This window comes from Chrysemys picta, chromosome 7 (genome assembly GCF_011386835.1).
Source record: "Chrysemys picta bellii isolate R12L10 chromosome 7, ASM1138683v2, whole genome shotgun sequence".
NCBI classification, from domain to species: domain Eukaryota; kingdom Metazoa; phylum Chordata; order Testudines; family Emydidae; genus Chrysemys; species Chrysemys picta.
The window spans coordinates 120,807,049-120,825,367 of record NC_088797.1 but is presented as its reverse complement, the minus strand read 5'-3'; the positions used below and the strand labels follow the sequence as shown (position 1 = coordinate 120,825,367).

General features: G+C 49.3%; 1 long non-coding RNA gene across 1 annotated transcript; it reads right to left on the bottom strand.

Moving 5' to 3' along the window:
- Positions 1–4,230: 4,230 nt before the first annotated feature.
- LOC135972809 (uncharacterized) lies at positions 4,231–10,249 on the bottom strand. The gene is made up of 2 exons (XR_010589336.1): positions 9,411–10,249; positions 4,231–7,338 (listed from the first exon to the last, which is right to left on the bottom strand). It is a non-coding gene; the product is annotated as an uncharacterized LOC135972809 (long non-coding RNA).
- Positions 10,250–18,319: the final 8,070 nt, after the last annotated feature.

The window sequence follows — 18,319 nt, the reverse complement described above, 5'->3', positions numbered from 1 at the left end:
ATTCCGAGATAGATATTTTGCTCTATACACATGAGGTCAAGCCTCATTGCTAGTGAAGACACCATTTACTGCTAGACATAGATAGAAAGATAAATAAAGGTGACAACCCCTAATGGCTCATCTAGCTAACTAGAAAATATTGAGGCACAGAGGAAAGGATCCCTTCCTGACCCTGCATGATCAGTGTATGCCCTGAAGCATGACATTGGAACATCCTTATTTTAGCAAAACTCCTGTACAAATGTCAAAGAATACAAGCTTCCCAGAAGATCTTGATCGGCTCCTATTTTGATTGGCCTAAAATCAAGGCATGTGCCAGAGCCTCAGCGGGGATGAAGGAGTGAAGTCAATGGAGCTGGTCCAGTGCTTTTGCTAAGATGATGCCCTTTGGCCTGCAAACCTGGAGCACAGCAGAGCAGGACGAGTAAGCCCACCAGGCAATTTGCTAAGCAATAAATAAATGCCAAATTAAAAATCCTAGCTGTGTGTCCCAGCCTGCAGGCCATCTGATTAACGTCCACCCTGCCCCCTATTTGCATAGGAATGGATATGGAATACAAAACAGGGATGCTGCGGACTGGAGCATGGGGCCTGTGGAGCGAGTGAAGCCTGCAGAGTCCTGCTGCACTGATCTCTTGCTTTCTGAAGGCTAAAAGAAAAGGAATAATGCATATTCTGCATGCCCCCACCCCAAAAAACCCCCTCTCATGTTTTCAATTTGCATAATATCAACAAAAGCAACAGTGTTCTCTCTTCCCAGGGGGGCTTTCGCGAAGCCACAGTCGCGGAATCGTTACCATGCAGCCGTTCCTCCGTGGGAGCCCATCAGCAGAAAGGATGGCTCCTTGGGATGCACACATCAAAGACACCATGCAGCGCTATTAGCCGACGCGAGAAAAGAGAAAAAAAGCCAAGCCCGTGTTCTTCAAAAAACAGCTCTTTTGTTCCTCGTGATCTGTTTGCTCAGCCTTCTGTGAGCTGGACCACCTGGAGCAGGGATTTCATTCGAGTGGCGTCAGCTAAGCAGAGCTCCCCTGGGCACTGTAACAGGATGGAAGACCTCCAGCGAGCAGCAAGTGGTGGAGTTAAAGCAGTCGGTGATGCTCTTCCCCCTGAGCCAGGATCCAGACAGTGTTGTGCTAGGGGGCGCTGTGCAGCTGTGGGTTCATCCAAAGTACCCTCCCCTTGGGGGCACAGAACAACCCATCTTGGGCCAACGGTGGGATTCGAACCTGGCCCTTCAGCGCTAAAAGCACAAGCCTGTATCTAGGGTTACCATACGTCCGGATTTTCCCGGACATGTCCGGCTTTTGGGGGCTCAAATCCCCGTCCGGGGGGAAATCCCCAAAAGCCGGGCATGTCCGGGAAAATCGGGAGGGAGGGAGGGCTCGGTGGTGCTCGGCCGGGGCCTCTTTGGCTGGGGTCGGCGGTGCGGGGCCGGGGCCGGTGCGGTGCCGGGCCGGGGTCGCGGGGCCGGGGGCATGGTGCCGGGCCGGGAGCCGGGCCGGGGTCCAGGAGCCGGGCGCGCGGTGCCGGGCTGGGAACCAGGGGCGCGGTGCCGGGCCGGGGGCCAGGCCGGGCCAGGGGCCAGGCCGGGCCGGGCCGGGCCAGGCCAGGAGCCAGGGGCGCGGTGCCGGGCCGGGGTCCGGGCCGGGAGCTGGGGTCGCGGGGTCGGGGCCGGGAGCCGGTGCGGGGCCGGGAGCCGGGGGGCCGGTCCGGGGTCGCCGGGAGCTGGGGTCGCCGGGCGGGGAGCCGGTGGCGCGGTGCCGGGGGCCGGGAGCCGGGGGCGCGGGACCGGGCCGGGCCGCCGGGGGGTGCGCCAGCAGTGCTGGGCGGGCCGGGGACCGGCGGTGCTGGGCGGGCTGGGGGTGCTCGGCCGGGGGCCCGGGGTGCTCGGCCGGGGGCCGGGGACCGGCAGTGCTGGGCGGGGCGGGGGTGGTCGGCCGGGGGCCCGGGGGCCGGGCCAGGGGTGCTCGGCCGGGGGCCAGCAGTGCTGGGCGTGCCGGGGGTGGTCGGCCGGGGGCCCGGGGGCCGGCAGTGCTGGGCGGGCCGGGGCCGGCACCCCAGGGCCCGAGCCGACCCAGGCTGGAGCCGCCGGGGGGACCAGCCTGGGCCGCGCCTCCTCCCCCCACACCCCTCCTTACCTGCTTCAGGCTTCCCGCAAATCAAATGTTCGCGGGAAGCAGGGGAGGGGGCGGAGACTTTGGGGAAGGGGCGGAGTTGGGACGGGGGGCGTGGGCGGGGCTGGGGGCGGGGCCAGGGCCCCGTGGAGTGTCCTCCATTTGGAGGCACAAAATATGGTAACCCTACCTGTATCACTCAAGCTAACAGACAAAATCTCCTGGGGCTGGCTGAAGTATGCTTACCAACCTCCCCCTGGCCCAGCCGCTCGAGGGAAACAAAGGCCTGCACTTTCCTAGAAGTGGGTCGGAGGGTGTGGCCCTCTGTTAATTAATGAGGGAGAAGGACTAATGCATCTCTAGCGGCTGAGGGTCTGTAGTGCTGGCACCCAGGAGCACAGAGTTCAGTCAGTTTATTCCCTGCTTCCAGGAGAATTCTCCTGGTCATGTACCTGGCATAACAGGAGCAATCGGAAGGGAAACAACAGATAGAGCCAAACCAGAAAGCAGCACATCCTGTTCCCATTTCAAACCGGATTGTTTTCAAATTTATCTCCTGGCTTCTGCAAGGGAAAAACTGGGCCGTCAGAGAGCGTGGAACCAGGCAACTCCAGTCCCCCTCAGGCAATCAGTTAGGTCATGAGCAAAGGAAACGGGATGAGGTTACACTCTGAACTGCCTTCTGCTTTTAATGGTTATGTGGGGTTGGTATTGAGGGCTGGCCAGCAAAGTGTGGCAGGGAATCCACCTTCCTAGCTGGGATATCTCACCAGAGCCAGATGTGGCTTTAGGAGAGAGCTAAGTTCTCTTCCTGGCTCTGATATGCTGGGTGACCTTTTACAAGCCAATTTGCCTCTGTTTCCCTTCCTATATCTCATCCATTCAAGGGCCTAGGCGGTTTCTCACTATGGCTCTGTACAGTGCCTAGTGCGATAGGACCTTGGTCTCGGTTGGGGCGGCTGTAATAGAAAAACTAATAATAATACTTGATCAAAGGTGTCCAGTTTTCCTTTTAGAAAATCTATTTTGTATATTTGCGAATGAACATTAATATTTTCCATGCTGACCACCCGATACTTAGAGCGACCTAAGGCTGATCTTCAGAAGAAGAAGTGTGCATCTGATCAGAGTGCAAAATTACCCCAATTGTGTGGTTGCCACCTCAGGAGTTGTGCATGCACACAACTAATTTGTTGCACAGCTGGTCTTTTGCATGTGTGGTTGTTCTGATGGCCTGAGTAATTATAATGGACACGTATTTGTGCACTTAACCTTCTAAAAATCAGCCCCTCTGTGCCCCTCGTACAGAACGGGTTACAGCAGTGACACAAGAGAAATGGAAGGAGTCTAAATTCTCTTTTCATCTCGCTCAGCAAGGCTGTCTTTTATTCCTGCGCCTTTCAAGGTGATGGAGGGTCACTGGGTTTTGTTAGCATGGAAACGTATGCACCTTCCAGTGCGTAAACAGCACACTCCACCTCCCACCAGACATCTTGGAATAACTGTTTTCTGAAGTGATCTCTGAAGAACATGTACTTGGATTGCAAGTGTCCTCTGACTGGCCAGTTCTTCCTTTGTTGGAAAGGCTGTATTATCCTCGCTTCCAGCCAAAACAAACTCAAGTTTATTTTTCTGTCGCTGGGGATTTAGTTACAGTCTTTTGGAAGAATAAACTAAAAAGGGGCTGGGGAGGAGATCTGTTAGTCTTGGAAACTCTCACTAGCTGCGTGAGAGGGGAAGTCCTGCCTGCCTGTTACCACGACAATGAGGAGTGTGTCAGGGTTTCCAGTATAAACATCGTTTTCCCAGGATTGTAACACTGACTGCTGACCCCCAAAGGGTCAAGGTTCAGTGTGAACAAGTCCCAGTATGTTCGGAGAGCTCCCAAGCATCCATCCTCCCTCCAGCTTCTCTGCCTCCTTTCCTCTTCCCAAACCAACTTCATCTTTCTTCATTACTGATTACCCTAGACCTCAGTTTCATCTGTTCCTCTCTAGCCCTCAGCCCCTACTCTACAACCAGCCCCACTGTTGCCAGCACAGAGTGCCCGAGGCAAAGCAACAGCGGGTCCGTTGCCCGGTGTGCTTCGCGTCAATAAACACACCAGGTGGAGAAGCAAACAAAATTTATTTGGGATCCCAAAGCGGTGCAAGGAGACAGGCACGTCTCAGATCAAGCACATTAACAGGAACAGTTTTTCTTCTTTTATACATTTTGCAGTTAAGCCTCACCCCCCTTTTCCTTTCCCCTCTAGCCCTCCCTTTCTCCCCCCCATTCCTCCCTCTACCCCTACCGTCCCTGGTAATAGTTAAGTCACTCTTGGCAGCTATAAGCCTAGCTTGTTAGTAACTTCTTTAAACCGTTATCTTGTCCTTTTTTCCCTTCAGCCAGAAACATGCAGGCCTCATTATTACCGCTTGAGCAGGGGGTTGCACACAGATAACTGGTTGCTTACATATTCCAATTGCACCTGGCTTTTGAGGTTGATTAGAGTTTAAATATGGAAGGACAGAGTTTGGTTCACTTAGGCCTAGTGCAGGAAGGCTTCATTGACACTTAGTGGCCTTCCACCCTCCCGAGTTACCTAGGGTGATGCCTAGTGACGTCAACAACTCCCTCCTTTGAGAATACTCAACAAACTTTTGGCTGAGTTTTCTCATATTCTGTGGACAAGATATGATTAAGTGCTATGAAGCTGGGGTTTTCAATGAGAGGGTATGCCGGGATTTTTGAGGAACGGGGGGCACAAAGCTTACGGAGGAGCATTTTAAAACAAGCAATTAGGAGGAGGGTGACCAGGCACAATACCACACCAGTGAGGAGGAGACGCACAAGGCCACCCCCCAGTCCTCCTAGGTTGGGCAACCAACTTCAAAGGGAATTGAAAACTGTGGGTTTCCTTTCCTGGGCCTTCCACTGCTTGAAAGCCTGTTCGGCCGACAGGACGTGCTTGTTAATGTCCTGTGAGTTTTCTGGGACATAAGTACAACATTCATTCCCAATAAGGGCACACACCCCGCCCTGGAGGCTAAAACATAATCTAAGGCCTGTCTGTTTTGCAGGGACAGCAACCGGAGCTGGTATAGCTCTGAGTTAAGGCTCTTCTCTATGGCCAAGGTTTCATTGGCGAATGTGGTGAGAAACACAGAGAGCCTATGATAAAATTGGGTTAGCCGTTCCACCCCATAGGATGGGAGGAGGATCATACCCAACCTGTCTCCTTCCTTAATGGGCTCTGAGGTGGCATACAAAGATTTACGCTGCCTGGGGCGGCCAGGGGTTGTCCCTTAATGCATACTGGGATTCAATGGTACAGTTTTGTGACAAGGGGGTACCCAAGGTATTTCTTCCCCTACTGAACCATCCCCAACAGATATTTGACCAATTTTGGGGGACCATCCTCCAGGGTAACCCTGCTGCGTGGTGCAGGATTTGGGAGCATACTTAGCAGTTAGAGAGGTTAAACTCTTGGGCAAAGCAAACCTTCAAGGACTCATATGTGTTTGTTTCTAAGTTAGTAGGGATCCCTTTCCATCCCACATGTGCCTGGGGGAAACGGGAGGTAACGAAAGGAGTGTCCCTATGGCAAAGAGTACCACTGTGGCAGACCCTGGACCTGAACTCATGCTGGGCAGGTGACCCTAGGGCCTAACAATTACAATTCCCCAAATACCCACAAAATATCAATTACCAATAGTAGGCAGATTAAAAACAAAAGGACCAGGCCACCAGGTTAGGCCGGCCCTGTGAGAGTAAACACAACCAACGCTTAGAGTTTTTACGGGGAGTGCGCTGCGACTGTTCAAAGAGACCACAGGGCATTTCCAGCAGGCCTTATTGTCTTTTGAATAACAGTTTAAGTCTCAGGTTGTCGCTGGTAGTCTTTTTTCGTAGGCTGGACGGTCCACCGTTCAGGAACGGGCACTGCCTTCAGACAGGAGTGATGAATCCAGTTCTTGTGTCCCTTGACCTTTGCTGCTGTGTGGGAGACCAGCAGGACGGTGTGGGGTCCCTTCCACTTCTCTTAGAGAGGCTTGTCCTTCCAGGTCTGAACGAGAACGGAATCGCCTGGCTGCAAGGAGTGGACAGGGGCATCCAGCAGGAGAGGCTGCAAATCTCTGGTATACCTGTGGAGAGAACAGAAAACAGCAGACAGAGAGCACATATACTGAGATAAAAAGCCACACCCCATTTCCCACTTCCCTGCCAGAACCGGTGTACCGTTCATAGGCCATGCCCTTCCAAACATAATCTCGAAGGGACTGAGCCCTAACCTGCCCTTTGGGAGAGTGCGCATGTGGAGCAAAACAAGGGGTAAGGCATCAGGCCACTTAAGGGAAGCCTCTTGTCACACCTTTGAGAGGTGCCGCTTAAGTGTTTGATTTGTGCGTTCCACTACTCCACTGGCCTGCAGTCGCCATGGAGTGTGGAGCTTCCAGGGGATTTGCAGGGCATTTGATATCTTTTGAACAACTTGGGATGTGAAGTGTGTTCCGTTGTCAGATTCCATCCACTGGGGGAGTCCGAAGTGGGGAATGATCTCCTTGACAAATTTCAGAGCCACCGTCTTGGCAGTGTTATGGCGTGGGAAGGCTTCAGGCCATCCGCTGAATCGATCCACCAAGACGAAAAGGTATTTGAATCCTTGGGTCCGGGGGAACTCAGTAAAGTCTATTTGCCAAACCAGCCCCGGACCTGGGGTAGGTTCCAGAGTGGCTGATGGCACTGACACTCCAGCTCGAGGGTTGTTCTTTTGGCAGACTAGACATTCAGCCTGTACCTGGGAGGCCAGGGGTCTAAGAGCCTCCCTGCCAGCGTATAATTCTTTGTTTCTTCACCAGGGTCAGTTCTTAATGTCTTTTGTAGTCAGGAATTCCTGGACTTTGTGGTTTCAATGAAGCAAGCGTTCCTTCTTCTCTTTTCCTGTTCAGCATCATACAGGGGAGAGGTTACTAGCACATCACCCTGTCTTTAAATAGGCTTATCATCAGTCGGAGAGTCCTCCCGAAGTGGAGGGGTCTTTTTACAGTGAGAAGCCTGGGTCCAGATGGGCAGTCCTTGGTACTTCACAGTGGTGTTGGTGGTGAACAGGACTTGGAAAGGGCCTTTCCAGTGTCGAGCCAAAGCAGTTTTTCGTTGATGGACTTTACGTAGACTCAGTCTCCTTGTTTCAATGAGTGGCAGGGCTGCTAGGGTCTTTGGTTAGCACGTCTTTTTTCTGTGAGAAAAGAAACCTAACACATTTCATTAATGCCTGACAGTGTTTTGCAGATCTTATAGTTGCTTGGGCACATTTAGGCCCCCCTTTTCTTGGTTGTTAGCCAAGTCTTAGCTCTGGGCAGTGTCCTTGGATGGTGCCAGCATCTTATCTTTGGACTGAGCTTGCTAGCTGTATTTTTTTCCCTCAGTTAACTCGTTCTGTTCTTTTTCCTTCTCTCCTTGGCTTCTTTTAACTTACAAAGGAAACTTCCACTCTTCACTCATACACCTTTTCCCAACAATGAACACATACACATTGCCATTATCCAGCAAAATAACTTCTATACAGAGCTTTGGAGCAACAAACCAGGACGAGCACACCCACTTTTGAGGAGTCCAACAAAGTTCAGGAGGCTCACAGTGGCTTTAAGGCAAGGGGTGAGACCCACAGCAGCAATCAACAAGTCATCCACATATTGCAGGAGGAGGACCCTGTCCTCATTGTCCCACTCCTCCAAGTCTCTGGCCAGGGCCTGGCCGAAAAGGGTGGGGGAATTTTTAAATCCCTGGGCCAACACTGTCCAGCAAAGCTGCTTTTTAACCCTCCTTTTGTCTTCCCACTTGCTCCACTCTGGGGCTTGCATGTCTGAGGGCTCAATTGCAAGGGTCATTATCCAGGTATTCTCTGGGGATAAGGTGAGGGTTATTTCATCTTGGGTGAAATGCAGGGTGGCTCCTAAGCAACAAAGCAGGTCCCGTCCCAGTAGAGGTGTTGGACAATCAGGGAGGTAAACCAGTTTGTGAGATAGAGTTCTGTTTCCCAAAGCACATTCCGCTGGGGCATATACTGGGCACTTGGTTCCTTTCCCTGTGGCACCCACCACAGTGAGGGACTCTGACACAGGCAGCTGCAGGGGTTGGTTTACGGCGGTTCGTGCAGCTCCAGAGTCTATTAAAAAGTTGATGTCCAAGTCTCCCACCCTCATGTTTACTCGGGATTTTGGGGGCAGGATAGTCCGTCTCCCCTGACACTCCTATTCTTGATCCTCCGCTGCCATCATAGGGGTACCTTCTCTTTCGGGGCACTCATTTTTCCAATGTCCCTCCTTTCAGCATCTGGCACACTGGTTGCAACCCAGACGCCTTTCCTGTGAGCCAGGGCACCCACGCCCATGTCCTCTCATTCCCCGGCCCCTTCCACCTTCCTGGAATTTTCCCCTGCCACCGGCCTGTACTGCTGCGACCATCCTTTTCGCTTGCCTCTTTTCCTTTTCTTTAGACACAACCTGATTACGCTCCACCTCAGACAGCAGGGTCCGCATAAGGACATGACAATCATCACAGTTAGGCTTACAGCTAGCCAGGCACCCTTCAAAGACCGAGATAAACTTGCTTGGGTTCGTAGAGAATTCCCCTGCCTGTGCCTTAAAGGCTGCTAGGTCCACCGGGTTAAAAGGCACATGGGTGTAAACCTGCATAGTAGTGGCCTGATTCCTATCTGAGCCATGTCTGGACACCACGGTCTCAGTGATCAACGGATAAAATTCCACCGAGGGGGCAATCTCTGGGACCTGAGACACCTTGTCTTTATATGGTGGGGGTGTGATAGCCGAAGGGGACACCGGACCTGCCATTACAGCTGTGGGGGGGTTCTGGGGACTAACAGTAGCTACTACCGAACCTGTCGGAGTCAAATTACACTTTTGCAAAATATCTAACCTATCTCTTAGCAACATAAACAACTGTACATACATATGTTCATTCCATTTACCCGTTTGCTGACAAAACAGAAGTAATTGAAGGATCGTGTTATAATTAAGTGATCCTTTCGGTGGCCACCTTTCCTGGTCCTCTAGCTGATATTGAGGCCAGTCTACTGTACAGAACCTTTTCAGTTTACCTTTAACCAACGGATCCGATCCAAACACTTTCCAGTTTACCAGAATGCATTCCAAGGGTGTACACCTTACCCTGCCTGCCATACTATGTCCCTGCCCCATAGGGAGACACTGGGCGTCCCCAGGTCATAACAGGTAGACACTGGGCGTCCCCAGGTCAAGACAGATAAAGTCCCCACTGGACTGTTCCTACCTTATCCAAGGGTCCGGTTCTGCACCGTCGCCCTATCCACGGGACCGGTTCCCCACCGTCGCCCGCAGCTGCTTCTCCACTACTCGAGCGCGTTGCACCGTTGTGCCCTCTGGGGTCGACCAAACCACGTCTTCGCCGAGGCCCCCGGTAAAGTCACCGGTGCGCGCTGGGCGTCGGTCGTCGCCGCAATCTGTCAACCTCCGAGAGGGGTCCGGGCAAGGCTAAATTTCAGCCTCGAGCCCCACGTTGGGCGCCAAAACTGTTGCCAGCACAGAGTGCCCGAGGCAAAGCAACAGCGGGTCCGTTGCCCGGTGTGCTTCGCGTCAATAAACACACCAGGTGGAGAAGCAAACAAAATTTATTTGGGATCCCAAAGCGGTGCAAGGAGACAGGCACGTCTCAGATCAAGCACATTAACAGGAACAGTTTTTCTTCTTTTATACATTTTGCAGTTAAGCCTCACCCCCCTTTTCCTTTCCCCTCTAGCCCTCCCTTTCTCCCCCCCATTCCTCCCTCTACCCCTACCGTCCCTGGTAATAGTTAAGTCACTCTTGGCAGCTATAAGCCTAGCTTGTTAGTAACTTCTTTAAACCGTTATCTTGTCCTTTTTTCCCTTCAGCCAGAAACATGCAGGCCTCATTATTACCGCTTGAGCAGGGGGTTGCACACAGATAACTGGTTGCTTACATATTCCAATTGCACCTGGCTTTTGAGGTTGATTAGAGTTTAAATATGGAAGGACAGAGTTTGGTTCACTTAGGCCTAGTGCAGGAAGGCTTCATTGACACTTAGTGGCCTTCCACCCTCCCGAGTTACCTAGGGTGATGCCTAGTGACGTCAACACCACCCACTCCTTAGGGATGTTTCCCCAGGAAACTTCCGACGTCAGACACTCTCTTCTCCATTTGTCCCATATCTTCTACGGATAATCCTCTCAGAATACATAGGCCTTGGAACTTGGCAGAGATGAAAAGAGCAGGGAGCTCCCATAGAGATGGCCAGAACAGCTGATATGGATTTACAGACAGAGCAGATGACGGGGAAAGGGCTAGACTGAGGATTAGGAAAAGTGGGGATATTTTATTGTTTTAATTATCTTGGGGATTTGTATTACGCTAACACTGAGATCAGGATCCCATTGTGCTAGACAATGTGTAGCTCATGAGGGTCACTCCCTGCCCTGAAAGTTCTCAATCTAAGACAGGGCGATTTCTATTTCTATTTCTATTTCGGCTCTTATACCATGTTCAGTCATCAGCGTAGTACTGAGCACCTTCTATTGGTGCATCGACATTGTGATTAAGTAACTCGCTTAAGAGAGTTGGTGGAGGAGCCCACAGAACCCAGGTCTCCTGTGGCCTCATCCGGTGCTTTAACCACAAGATCCCCATCCTGCCTCCCAAATCTTAAAAAGAGGTTCAAGATTTGGACTTGTGCCTTTATTTCATACAATAAAGATCTAATAAATGAGCCACTTCAGGGTTCCCAAACATGAGTGTGATGTTCCATCCGTTCATTTCCCAACTATTTTTTTAAGAGAGTGGTACAAGAACCAATGACATTTGGAAGCCACTAATCTAGCCTATCTCCCCCAACCAGGATAGGATCATTCCCTAGTGTATGTTTACTAGTGTTTTATCCAGACCAAGTTTAAATGAGCTAAGCAGTGGGGCTGCCACTACTTTCCTATCCCGATCCCCAGCTCCCTAGTTTATAGCTTGCCTGTAAAAGTGCACTCGGAGCTGAAACTTGGCAGATGCAGGGGAAAGTTCTTATCTCAATGCCTGGGGAAGTTACACAAGTCAATCCTGTGGCACTCGGATGAGAAAAGCACCCCCTAGAGAAATGAATAATTGAAGGCAGACCCTAAATATTAATAAGATACAAGAAGAAGTGGAGACTTTCTTTAGCTCTGCACTTAACCGAGCCGACTGCCTGGATTGTGAGGGAGACACTCACACCCACTAGATGAGCTCTTTAAACCTGTCCTGAAAAATGTGTACGCTCTCAACAAACACTGCTTCACTAATTTTCTAGTCAAACCCCAACAGCAACGCTGACGCTTGACAGTGAGGCATGATCCCAATCCCAATGGCAGCTCGGGATGCTCTCTGCGTCCCCTGCTGCATACAAAACACAGGCCAATCAGTGTTGGTGAAAGAAAACCAGAAACTTTAGCAGAGAGTCTGGGACGTGGCAGCCACAGTGCGAGACGCAGCGAAATTCAGCCACTTGGCATCTGCAGCAAAGTTGTTTATCGTGGCGTCCTTATGAAAAACCCCTGAGTTAATTTGAATAACCAAATTGATGTGGGCTGCACAGATACTGCTGCTGGGGGTAATTAAGAGGGAGCTGAGGGAATGCTGTGATTTATTAATAAGTGCCCACAATTTAACTCCTCCAGTCTCCATCTCTAGAGAGTGTGAAGACAAAATGAATCCAACGGGCCATCTCACGGCATCAGTTTTTAAGCAGGCTTCCCTTTGCAATGGATTGCATGATAGGGCCCAAAGTGTGTGTGTAACCCAGAACTGGGAGAATGCAGGTCTTTCCCCCCCCCAAGTGGCTGGTCCACCTAAGTGGTCTAGGTCTCTGCTCCAGGTTCTAGTTTAGGGCACTTATTGTTTTAGCTCAAAGAGGAGCAGTATGTGCTCTTGGTTCTGAAAGCGCAGGGTTCAGATGCCACTGTCAGCCAAATCTAGGTTGGTTACATTTACAATGAGCCTGCTGATTGTTAAAACAGTATTTCAAGCTCCCTGCAAAGTAAACCAGCCTGAGCCCACTCAAGCTAGTCTGCACAGTAAAAGGGGACACTGTCAAAAGAAAAATCACATGTTGAAACAAACAATTCCTCCTCTGCATTTTAACGGCACTTTAGACCATTAACATGAAAGAAATCATTTTATAAAAGCTAATTTTCTATATAATCCCTTTCTTCATTTGTTTACTATTTGCATTTCACTCTTTTGGTACCACAACACCAGAAGAGTCAATGTCATCTCTCTCTACATTCAGGCTGACTTCCTATTTAACATCTATTAGCATCTAACATCTATTAGGTCCAACAGACAGAGCACCGAGCTAGGAGTTAGGACATCTGAGGTCTAATCTTGACGCCGCTACTAACCTGCTGTGTGACCCTGTGTAAGTCACTTCACTTCTCTTTGCCTCTGTTTCCTCTTCCACCATGTCTCTGCCTTTAGATTGTCAGATCTTCAGGACAGGGACTGTCTCTTACTGTGTGCTTATACGGCACTTGTAAGACAGCGCTGATCTCAGCTGAAGTTTCTATGTATGTTTATAATGCTAATAAGAATTGGAATATAGTGTTCTTGGGGTGGGGTTCCCAGCTTTAGATGGGAATCTTTACTCCGTTAATATGAGAAAGTTTGCCACTGTTATTTTTATTAATATATCTTGTAGTGGACCCTCGCTCTCCCGCTCGGAGGGAGGCCACTCGGCCTCACTACACACCTCTATTCACATCTGCATAAGGAGCTTCCATGAATGGGGGTTATACCTGGAATCTCCAGCTCCAAACCACAAACTTTCACCATTTGAACCAAGGGAGTAATTCTATTAGCTGGTAGCAGTAGTAGTTTCTTATCATCTAGAGTGACCGAGAATTAGCTGGGGCTTCAACACACTTGGCCAGCATGTTACATTTATTTTTGTACCATCCTGATTCGGGAAGAACAGAAAAACGATGTTTGTGGCCTAAACAATGTTGAGTATCACTTTAATAAGTGATCACTAAATTTGTTAGTCTCTAAGGTGCCACAAGTCCTCCTGTTCTTCTTTTTGCGGATACAGACTAACACGGCTGCTACTCTGAAACTTTAATAAGTAACTCCCTTCAAATTCTCAGCAATGGCCGACAACCTGTAGAGCAGAAAATGTTAAGCCAAGCTGAACCGGGCAGATTCTGCCTTGCAGAGCCTGACATTTCTGTACACTGATGTGGGCTATAGCTCAGTGAACTAAAACTGGATGTGACCCGCAGCCTAATGTTTTGCAGAAGGTCGAGCTTTTTCTTATTGAATTCATACGTTGGGTGTGGAGAGATCAGCACGTTTTGCACTGGCCGCCGCCTCGCAACGTGATTAATTGGAAAGGCCTCGCTCCAGGGGGATCGGTGCAGCAGGATTCCAGCTGGAAGAACTGCTGGCAGTTTGCGCAAATCACACTAAACCGAGATCCATCTGCTTAGAGCTTCTCCCTCTGTCATTCAGAGCGGTCAGTGCTACGGGGCTCCTATAACGACAGTGTAGGAGGGATGGTTGTTAGAGAGGGAACAGGCCATGAAGGGCCTGTCCATTACCTAACCCCCTTACTAGGATCTGCCCATCTCCCTACTCACTCACCCCCATTTCCCATAATCCCACAGTCAATCCCCAATCCCACAAGACCTCTGTCAGAGTCCGAAACGACTGACAACATCACTGCTTCTGAGGCAGTCAGCATACTGCCCTTGGTGCTGGTGAGAAGGGAGGGAGTCTACTGGGGCTATGTGATCTCCAAGTCCTTGTTTGTTGAACAGCAGGACTGGGGAGAAACTGGTTACTGTCCTGCCCCCCATGCTCCTGGCAGTGGCTCCAACTGTGGATGCTGAGTCTCTTCAGCATGCTGGGAACATCCCTCCTGGGAGAATTCCAGAGAGAGATTCCGACCAGATAGTGCTCCTGGGAAGGGAATAGCTATTGGTGCATGTGCCCTCAAAGTCCTAGTTCCATAGGTTGATGCAGCTCAGTTAACTCACCACCACCACTCCTCCTAGCAGCTACTACTGCTGAGCCTTGCCTTCCTGGAGGACACCGGGTTGTAACTGATTAGCTAGGTTCATCCAAATAAAACACACAACACCCACCTGTTCAATAACAGGTGAACATACCTATAGACCTGTGTTACATTTCTTCTACCAAGAAGCTAATTCAAATGCTCAAAGCTGCATCTGATCTGTAATTACAACTTGGTTAGTGAACCACATATTCATAAGCAGTACTGCCAACACTCAAAAATCACAAATCAGGCCCCCAGCAATCATGAGATTGCTTTAACAATCATGAGATTATTTTTAAAATAATAATGATTGGACTCTTTTTCTTTGCCTTCCAGTTTCTGAGCCTTTAGGATGCACTTGCTTCAAGTTTTCAAGCTTTTCTCTGCAACTAGGGTTAGAAACTCAGTTTCTCTGTTTGTTTGATAAAAGCTGAGATTATTTTCACACAAGGTCTTGATTTCTGCACCCGCAACTTTAAGGAAAACTAAATATCACAAGTCCTGTGATAAAATCAGGAGAGCTGGCAACCTCAGAAGGCAAGAAGTTGGTAGGAGCTCACATTTGTTTTCCAACAGACACCCCAGTTACATTTCACATGTACAGTTAGGTTACAGACTTGTAGACATGTAGCTCATTAGTTTTATAGCCATGTGCTATACATTTTCTATAAGGCTTTCATTCAGCTAACCTCTTCTGCTCCGTAGAGAGGAACAATGGCAGATCTTAGACACTTGGATGGATAGATAGCTATGTACAGGTTTCACTTCATTCAGCATTGAAAAGCAGCCATCTATGTGGTGGAACATGACAGCTATTCATTGGTAGCAGCACAACAATACACAGTGACCACAAGGGAGCACTTTTATTAGGCAACATACTGTCTTGAGACCACCTTAAAATATCCCCACCCATACTCTGTTCTGATCTGCTCCCTTGCTATTAAAAGACCATTCCTATTGAGCTATCAATTTTGCTGGGCCCTTGCCTGGTTAGTTAAGACAGTTTATGTGTTATGTACACAAACACACACACAAACACACACACACAGTCTTCCTCCGTGTGTGCTGATTGTTTCCACATATATAGAGAGGCCTCCTCTGCTGGACCATGATCTTTTTACCAGGGCTAGGATCACCTTCTACCTTGTATCTTGTCCAAGCTTGGATGAGCCATTTCCAGTATCCTGCAGAGAACACTTGTGAACCATTAAAGTATCCCACAATTAACATCAGCACTGGTGCAATGTCATTGTGTTAGGCCTTTTGTATCCTGACTGTCAGAGGGTGGACTGGTCAGTTCCCTTTAAGAGGGAATGGTCCAGCCCACCTGTGCCTCATTAATTGCTTTGTGATGGGGCCTGATAGAGGCCAGATGATCTTTATAAAGAGTCAGAGGGGAAGCTGTGCTGCAGGAGAGGTTGAGGCTTCATGAACCAAAAGACTCCAGCCAGGGAGGGCAGGGAGTGGCTGGCTGGCCGGCCAAAAGCAGGGAGGAATCCCTCGGGCAGCTTTTGGTTTGAAGTCTATAAATACATTTAACACAGAAGGGAAATGTTTTAAGGGCTCTGGACTGATGGAATTTATTGAACGAATCCTGAATAGGGACAACTGAGGCAGGGACCCCCCCAGCCCCTGTTACAACAATGGTCCAAGGCCCTGGAGTGAAACCGCCTTGTAGTGTGAGAGTAGGTTAGGACATCATGGTCCAGATAGACGATGTGGGGCCCAGTCCCACAAACACCCCACTACCCTGCACAACGCTCGCTCTCATGAGACCTCAGTGGTATGGTGAAAAGCAGAACATGTCTGTAGGACTGGGCAGCTGGGCCCAGGAGCGCCGCCAGCTTTTCCGCTGCCTAGACAGCGGAAGGTCCCGCCCTGAAATGCCGCCCCCCGACAGAGGCGGCGGAAGGTTCCACCGCCGAAATACCGCCGCGGTCACCGCCCCCCAAATCGCGGTCGCCTAATGGGTTGCGCCGGCCCTGGCTGGGCCCATTAAGAGGCAGCACGCCTAAAAGTTCACTTGGTACTAATGACTGCCAGCAAATCCCCTGAAAGCCGTGTGATCCGTGCACTAGGATTTAAGGTAGGAAAGCACATTTCAACAGCTGACCCACTTTCTTATCAAAGCCCATCTGCGGTTAACATTGAAACAAAGAGTGCCATCTGCTGACTAAATTACTTCATTATCTAGTGCAGACCTTGGCGAGAGTTCTGGCTATTTATAAAGGGGGATTCAGAAATCATCGTGCTCTAATGTCACATTTTTTTAAAAAAATTCCATTTCTGGAGTAAATCAAACATCAGAAGGATCTTTGTCTATAGAATATTTAGGGAGTTATAGTGGTAGATGCTTTGCCTTTTTAAGCAAATAAGGAAGGCATGGCTCACAGATGAGTGAGTTGAGACTGCAGATATTTCTCTCTCCTTGGGTTGAGGATGATTATATGGCTTCATTTTAAACACCTAACGGAAATTCCTGTTATTTAATGGAGTAAGATTGCAAAGACCAACGCTAACTCAGAAAATCAAATCAGTGCATAGGTGCTTCCAAAAACAAATAGTTGTTTATTTTTGTTCTTCTTCTGTAACATGAGTGAGGTGAGTGTTGTCATAAAGTTACAGGTCCTTATATTCTGGGGGTTTTTTTGCATATACGTGGTTGTAAGTAACACTAGAAAATGGTTTACAAACTCAAACCTTGTCTATACTGGGGTTTAGTCCTGATTTCAGCCATCGGTGATCAGCTACTTGCGTAACTACTTCAGTTCAGACCCCTAATGTAAGGATAAGACTTCTCTGCCAGAGCCCAGGGGAAGCTGCACCACTGCACATCACAGCGTTCCTTGTCTACACTTGGGTTGTGCCCCAGCTGCCGAAATCTGAGCTAAGCTACACCACAGACAAGGCCTAAAGCCACACTTCTGATTCCGTCAGGTGGGTGAGGAAGCCTGGGACCGTCTTTCGAAAGTAATTCTATCAGCACCTTGCCACCACAGTCCCTGGCTAGACACAGACTGTGTCCCCACAGACATTACTGATGTCTCAATGCAGTCACACAGTATGTCTTTACTGATCCATAGCCTTGTACGTAAGCTCGTTGGTGAACTGCATACACGTAACATAACACTTAGATAGTAAGCCCCTTGTGTTTGTACAGCACCTAGCACCATGGGGTCCTGGTCCATGATAAATAAAAATAATAAGGATCAAAATTGACCTTTGGCTCCAAAAAAAAAACCATAGTCCTTTAACTGAGATAAGGTTGCAGCTCTACTCCACTTTTAATGGGGACGCTGACAGCCTGAAGACGAGCTCTGTGTAAGTTTGAAAGCTTGTCTCGCTCACCAACAGAAGTTGGCCCACAAATATATATTACCTCCCCCCCAATGTGTCTCTCTAATCTCCTGGGACAGACACAGCTACAACTACCCTGCATGGCTTTTGACATTCCATTCAACAGAGGGGAATGGTGCACATGACCACACACACACACACACACACACCCCAGTTCATTGCAATGTCCTAGATATCACCAAAACCCAACAGTCAATGAAAGTCTTAATTCTTCATTAACATGCACATGACGTGACCTTGATTTTTCCCATCTACAATGTTTTGGGGTTTTTTTTCAAAATCCTTAACCATTTTCCCTACAGTTCTTCACTATGCATCTTACAGTCCTGGCCCTTTAAAATTCCTTCCATCTTGCAGGGAGAATTCCACTGAATAACACTGAGTTCCTGTAAAAACAGGAGGCATTTTAAAGAGCCAGGACTGTATTAAACTCTTGCCTCCTGGACTACTATAAAATGAGTCCTTGTTTTTTATGCCAAAATTTGCAAGAGAGAAATGTCTTGGCTGTTTTTTAGTCTGTGTGCGTCTGCTGCATGCCAAATTTAGAACAATTTTAACAAGCTGGCTAGAAGAAAACAAATGGCTCTTGATCTGAGCGGCCTGCTGTTCTTGCGGGCATCCCCAGAGAAGACGGAAAGCTGAGAAGATAGCTCCTTATTTTAATTGTTGCATTAAAATCCTTCCAGGCCAGTACACAACTGTTAATAGGCAACTTAATTAAACATCAACCCAGTTCATTTGTATGCTCTCTAGAGGCTCTTGTTTCATTTTTC